Source organism: Mirounga leonina, unplaced genomic scaffold (genome assembly GCF_011800145.1).
Source record: "Mirounga leonina isolate KUSES-001 unplaced genomic scaffold, KU_Mleo_1.0 Mir_376, whole genome shotgun sequence".
NCBI lineage: Eukaryota > Metazoa > Chordata > Mammalia > Carnivora > Phocidae > Mirounga > Mirounga leonina.
The window spans coordinates 4,501,431-4,508,340 of record NW_023270718.1 but is presented as its reverse complement, the minus strand read 5'-3'; positions in this window follow the sequence as shown (position 1 = coordinate 4,508,340).

Sequence of the window (6,910 nt, the reverse complement as noted above, 5' to 3'; positions counted from 1 at the left end):
GGCTGTCAGGGAAGGCAGAGCAGGGAACGTTAGCTCGGGGGCGGGGATGGAGGCCCTGGGGTGGTGCATGAATGTGCAAGCGCAGTTGAGTGTGCAAACATCATGTGGGTGTATGTGCAGATGGCTTTGCTGTGTCTGTGTCTCAAGGGGTGTGAATACTCAGGTCCACGTACGGAGGTATGTCTCCAGAGTGTGTGATGGGAGTGTGTTTACACTGAGTTCATTTATTCCTATTTACATGTGTAGATACGAGTACACGGTGTGTATCGACACACGACATGTGCATTGTATGAGTGTGTGTGTGTGCGCATGCATACGGGTATCTATACCTTGTATACATATATGGGTGTGAATTTGTGTACGAATAATGGACATGTGTACATTGTATCAGATCAATGTATATATATCGTGTACTTATGTGGGTGTGTACTCTAGATACAGTGTGGATATATATACACACATACACATTATGTATATATACCGTATATGTTGAAATAAGGGTGTTTATAGCCTGAATATACATACATGGGTGTCTATAGATAGGGGGTACAAGTGTATAAACCTACTATTTACTGGGGATCCAGTTCCTAGAGATGTCCATCTCTGCATGCCCTACCTATCTATATTCTCTCTGAAGGGAAATTGCCAAACCCATCCCAAATTCAACCATTTGGCCTGCCTATCCTCCTGGCCACAGCCAACTGAATGCAAGATAAACACCAGGTTCCACGGTGGCTTTGCCATTTCTTGGTCATGACAGGTTGTAGGCTGGCTCTGAAAGATGAGTTGGCCAATTCTCTCGTGAATATTTTTATTAAAAGGTCAGAAGGCAATTGATAACCTTCCCTGTGCAGGTGAGAGTTTGTTTTCTTCTCCCCTGGGTGTTGGGCACCCAGTTGAATTCAACAATTCAATCCAATTTTGACATTGTCTACCTGACTTAGTATCAGATCCAACAAGTTAAAGAGTTCAGTCCCACTTCATATGCCAACTGCAAGTCCTGAGCCATTCATACTTCTTCTGACTGATAGGTTATAAATTGACCCCCTCCTTAGGTTTAATAAATTGCTAGAATGGCTCGCAATACTCAGGAAGGCATTTTACTTACATTAGCCAGTTTATTATAAAGGAGACAAATGAATAACCAGAAGAAGTACATAGGGTAAGATCCAGAAGGAGCTTCTGTCCCATGGACCACCTTCCTGGCTCATGGGTGTGTTTGCCAAATCAGAGGCTCTCTGAAACCCATTTAGGGCTTTTATGGAGGTTTCATTATGTAGACATGATTGATTAAATCATTGGTCACTGGTAATTAACTTAATCTTCAGTACTTCTCCCCTCCCTAGAGGTTGGGGGCTGGAGATGAAAGTTCCAATCTCTTCATTAAGCTTGGTTTTTCTGGTGACCAGATGCTGAAGCTATCTAGGGGCATATGAAGAGTCACCTCATCAGAGCAAAAGACACTCCTATCACCCTGTCACTCAGGAAATGCCAAGGATTTTAGGAGCCATGTGCCGGAGCTAGGGACAAAGACCAAATATCACTGTAGGAGACTACAGCAGGTGATGCTGAGAGAGGAGGTGTTGGAGTGGCTGGGACATGTCAGATGCAGGCTGAAGCAGAGGCAGCCAGTAACGGAGAGACATCTGAAGACCTGTGCAGAGAGGTAAAGAGAACTGGCCAGGAAAACCCAGAGAAAATCCCCTTGTATTTGAACAAGTATACAACCTGTTCTTTTCAACTCTAGTTACAACGGGAATTAGTTCTAGGAGTGGGGTGGTTGCACTGGACAGACCTTCTGAGAACACATGGGATTTACTGTGGTATCATAGGAGGTAGGGGCATTCCCCATCCCAGGCCATACAACTTGGGCCGGTGATTTACAGAGCAAAGCAATTAATTAAGCTCCTTCCTGGGACCCCTTGGAACAAAGTAAAGGCCCCAGAAGGATAGGGTTTGAAGATATGGTTGTTGAGCTCAAGCCAAACAGTTGACAGTGAAAGAAAGCAGGGAATGAATTGGTGCTGACTCCCAATTATGTGTCTAGAAGCCAGTAAAGGACAAGCAGAGCAAGCATTGTTTAGGATGATCACAGTTAACGCTTTATTGTTGCTAAAGACTGCATCCAGGAATGATTGATGGGCTTTGTCATTCCGCAGTCTAGGCTGGAACAACACCTGCACCATGCTGCCACAGTAAAAGTCCAGGTTTGGCCACTGATGAACTTTGGAATCGGAATAATGGGAATGGGGATATGTGGGAGGAGTCAAAAGAATGAGACCCTTCTGCTTCCCCAGCTCTTTCCAAGACTTTCCTCCTCCTTCCCTGTGCATGTGAGGTTCCCACCCATTCTTTTTAAAGCTCTTCCTCATAAGCAGGCTTTAATCAAAGCATATCCTGGAGGTCCTGCACAAAGGTAGATTCGAGATGAAAGGTTTCTGGTTGACTTGGTCCATGGCTTGGGTTCCTGGTAAAAGTACTGAACCAAGTGGCCATTAAGAAGAGAACACTGGGGCTAAACCAAGCAAGGTGTGACCTGGTTTAACCTGGGAAGCTGCCAGAAGCTATGCAGGTATGGTCCTTAATGATTAATTATGGCTGATAAAAGTTGGCACAGGACCTAATTAAGCAATATCCCTGTTTCTAAGTCACTGCCATCCTCATAGCCTATTAAGATTACATGCATTATTTTTCTTTTGTTCAAGATTTTATTTATTTGAGAGAGAGACAGACAGAGATAGCGACAGAGAGCATGAGTGGGGAGGAGAGGGAGAAGCAGCTGAGCAGGGAGCCTGATGTGGGGACTCGATCCCAGGACCCTGAGACTGTGACGTGAACCCAAGGCAGGCACTTAACCGACTGAGCCACCCAGGCGCTCTGCATTATTTTTCTAGAAGAAACTCAGGTTTGTCCACTAGATGCCTGGATTTGAGTTAAACCAACTCAGGTGGGGGTCTGGTCCCCTTGGGTCATCACCAGATGTTGAGCCTAACCCGAAATGAACTCCTGGGAAGTACAATCTCCTCTCGCCCCATTCATCTTGAATGAAAGGAGCCAGAGAATCTGGACTTGCTGAATAAAGTTCACTTCACAACTCAGCTGATGCTCAGGAGAGTCTCAGTCTTACTGGTCAAAAGTTCCAGATCAGGGGTGCCTGGGTGGCTCAGGTGGTTAAGCGTCTGCCTTCGGCTCAGGTCATGATCCTGGAGTCCTGGGATTGAGTCCCGCATCGGGCTCCCTGCTCGGTGGGGAGTCTGCTTCTCCCTCTGACCCTCCTCCCTCTCATGCTCTCTGTCGCTCATTCTCTCTGTCTCAAAAAAATAAATAAAATCTTAAAAAAAAAAAAAAATAAATAAATAAAATCTAAAAAAAAAAAAAGGCCCTACATTTTTGCTCACCCAACCCATAGACCTTGTGTGTTATGTGTTGGATTGTGTCTTTCTGCCAAAGGTATACTGGAATCCTAACTCCTGTTACTGCAGAATATGACCTTATTTGAGACAGGGTCTTTACAGAAGCAACCGAGTTAAAACGAGGTCATCCTAAGGTGGACTCTAATCCAACAGGACTGGTGTCTTTATTAAAAAAAAAAAAACTAAACTAAAACACAGCCCATGGTGTATCGTATGATATTGGTCCAAGGCTGGCCTCTTTATTGCCAGCTCATGATGTGTGGGCATGGGTGGTGTGGCTCAAGAGACTCATCTGTATCAAGCAGATTCTCTCCCTCGCAAATGTGAAGTCAGAAGCACAGAGAGGGTGGCCGGTTGGTGGTGGGGCTGGTGGCTAAAGGGCCTATTAGGGCCACGTGCAGCCATGTTGAGCCATATCTAAGATGGACCAGGGAAATCCATAAGCACATTGAATTCGATCCTGAGAATAAAAAGGAAGAGGATCCTGAGGGAGAAATGGAAAGTAGGACTGGGACCCTGATGGTTTCCTGGTTCCTGTCTCCTCAAGGCCACTTGTGCTTACGTTCATGTCCAGGTCCCAACACGATTCCTCAAGACCCCGCCCCCGATGCTGGGTAGAAGGAACTGTCTGGAGACTGGGAAGCAGGAGGAAGCTGGGGAAAGGAGGGGCCACCCCAGGTAGGAGGAGGGAGAACTCCCCCCCGGAGTGGCCTCGTGCCTTCTTCCCACTTCTTCTGGGTGTTTCTCTCTTCCTTTTACCAACTAGATTGTGAGCCTTCGAAGGGCAAGGAGTCGACTTAGCTCCTCTGTCTAGTTCTGAATTTGCCAAGAACAGGACGTGGGACAACAGGGGCCAAGGGAAATGCTTGTGGGAAGGCAGAAGGATGGAGGGAAGGAAGGAAGGGAGGGAGGAAGGGGGGAAGGAGAGAGGAGAGAAATGGAAAAAGAGACAGGAAAAGAGAAAGAGAGGTAACTAGACCGAGAGGAACACAGGGACAGAGCCAGAGAGAGAGAGAGCAGGAAGAGAGATAGACAAGGAGAGATGGAGACACAGAGAGAAAGATGGAGACAGGGAAAGAGAGAGGGAGAAAGAAAGAGAGACGGGGAGAAAGAAAGAGAGACAGGAACAGAAAAACCACAAGAGAGACAGAGAGAGTGAGAGACGGAAAGAGAGGGAGAGAGAAATAAGGCAGATGGGGTGGATCTGCCCGCACTCAGTCCAGCTCTGGCCCCTGTTCTGTCCCAATTCTGTGTCTCCAAGTGAGTCTCTGTCCGGATCATTCAGTCCCAGTCTCCTGATCACACACACAGCTCCGTGAAGGAAGGGACAGCGTTGGTCTTATTCCCTCTGTATCCCCGGCAGCCCACAGCCAACGGGGCTCGACACATAGTAGGTGCTCAAGAAATGTATGCAGAAGGAATGTGGGTGTCTCCACCTGTCAAGACCCAGTTGGGCTCCATCTGTTGCTTTTCCTCCTTACAGCAAGTGTCTGCCAACATCTCCCTGCCTTGAGTTCCTCTCTCTCTCTCTCTCTCTTTTTTTTTTGTTTTGTTTTTGTTTTTGAATCCATTTCCCGGCACCAAGTAGGTAAAGAGATGAATACTGGAAGGACGACCTTCACAATCAAACCTCTTAATTTCTGGGCTGGCCCTGAATATCCCCTCGAAATATGTTTACAGCAGACAGAAAGACAAGAAGGCTAGTTTTGTTTGGGTAAAAAGGAAGACGGAATGTTCTAGAACAGCATCTCTCAGCTTCCTTGGTGGTTTCCTGCTTCCTCCCTTGGGAAGAGGGAAGGTCCACTGTTGAGAGGCCTAAGGGAAGCACCTGCAGACCTTGACCCCCTGTCCTTGAGCGAGGCTGTGGGGAGAGGAAGGAGGGAGGCTTACAGGGTGAAGGGAACCCAGTGTCTGGGAGTGGGGCGTGGATCTGGAGAGAAGCTCAGGGGAGTGCGGTCATTAGCCTCATGTTGGCTATGTGACTTTGACCAAGGGCCTTTACTTCTCAGTGTTGTCATCTAAAAACTGGGGATAATAATATTTCTCCTCAGGGCTGTGTGAGCACAACATGGGTTAGGAAATCTGAACTGAATGCTTAAGAGTGTGGGCCAATCCTGCAGGTCAGTGCAAACACGCCCATTGAAAGCAAAGGCAAAGTGAGTCTCAGGGACTAGTCAGAGAGGGGTCTAGGGGGCAAGCCTGGGGAAAGGCCAGGGCTGGGGCGTGGAGCTGGGCACAGGGAGATTTGGGGAAATGCCAACAGCCAACCAGCCAACCGCTGGGAGTCTGCATGAAAAACAGACTTGGGGCAAGTGGGAGGAGTCTGCCTTCCCCCTAGTCCTGGAGAGCAGAAAGTCCACTTCCTTATCTGTCCTCAATCCCTGCAGAGGCATCAGGCACTTCAGGCCAGCCAAGGAGGGAGGGGCAAGAGGAGGGGGTCAAGGGGCGCCTGGGTGGCTCAGTAGGTTTGGCTCAGGTCATGATCCCCCGGTCCTGGGATGGAGCCCTGCGTCTGACTCTCTGCTCAGTGCTGAGCCTGCTTCTCCCTCTCCCTCTGCCCCTCCGCTCTAGCTCCTGCTCACTCTCTTGCTCTCTATCTCAAAAAAAAAAAAAAAAAAAAAAAAAAAAGAGGAAGGGTCAAGTGCCCTTCCTCCATCCGGGTCCCCCGGCGGCCGTCCCTTGGGCGATCGCAGCAGGAGGATTGGAGAATAGAAAGGGGCCCCAACTTTGAAGGAGGAGCCCAGCCTGCAGGTCCCTCAGAAAAATGGGGCCACCAGTATCTGCCCATAATTACTTTTTTTTTTTCTTTAAGATTTTATCCATTTGCGAGAGAGAGAATGAGAGACAGAGAGCATGAGAGGGAGGAGGGTCAGAGGGAGAAGCAGACTCCCCGCTGAGCAGGGAGCCCCACGCGGGACTCGATCCCGGGACTCCGGGACCATGACCTGAGCCGAAGGCAGTCGCCCAACCAACTGAGCCACCCAGGCGCCCCTGCCCATAATTACTTTTAAACTCTCTCGGTCTCATATGCCAGGCTGAGCCTCGTCCTCTCTGTCCTCTCCCCTCTGGAGCCTGGCCCCAGGCGCCTCGCTTCCCCCCCCCTCCCCGCCCCGTCCCCACCCCCAGAGCTGGCCTGGCCCCCTCCTCAGCTCACAGCCCTCCCACAGCCATGTTGAGCCATATCTAAGATGGACCAGGGAAATCCATGGGCTTCCCATCCCCCACCCAGCCAGGTTTTGCTACCAAGAAATAACTCCCTCTCCCACGTCCCCAGGCCCAGTGGTCACACTCTTGATTTGCATGTTTTCCGCTCGGAAAACCCCTCCCTAGCCCTTCCCAGCCTCTCGCCCAGGTAATCCCAGATCACTCAGTGCAGTCCCCTCCCTACCGCTCTGGGCATTGCAGGTTTGTCCTATCCTTCCCATCGCCCGGAATTCACAGTGTAAGCGCGGCTCTGGGGAAGGGCTTGGGACACAGATGTGAGGCCACCACTTTGA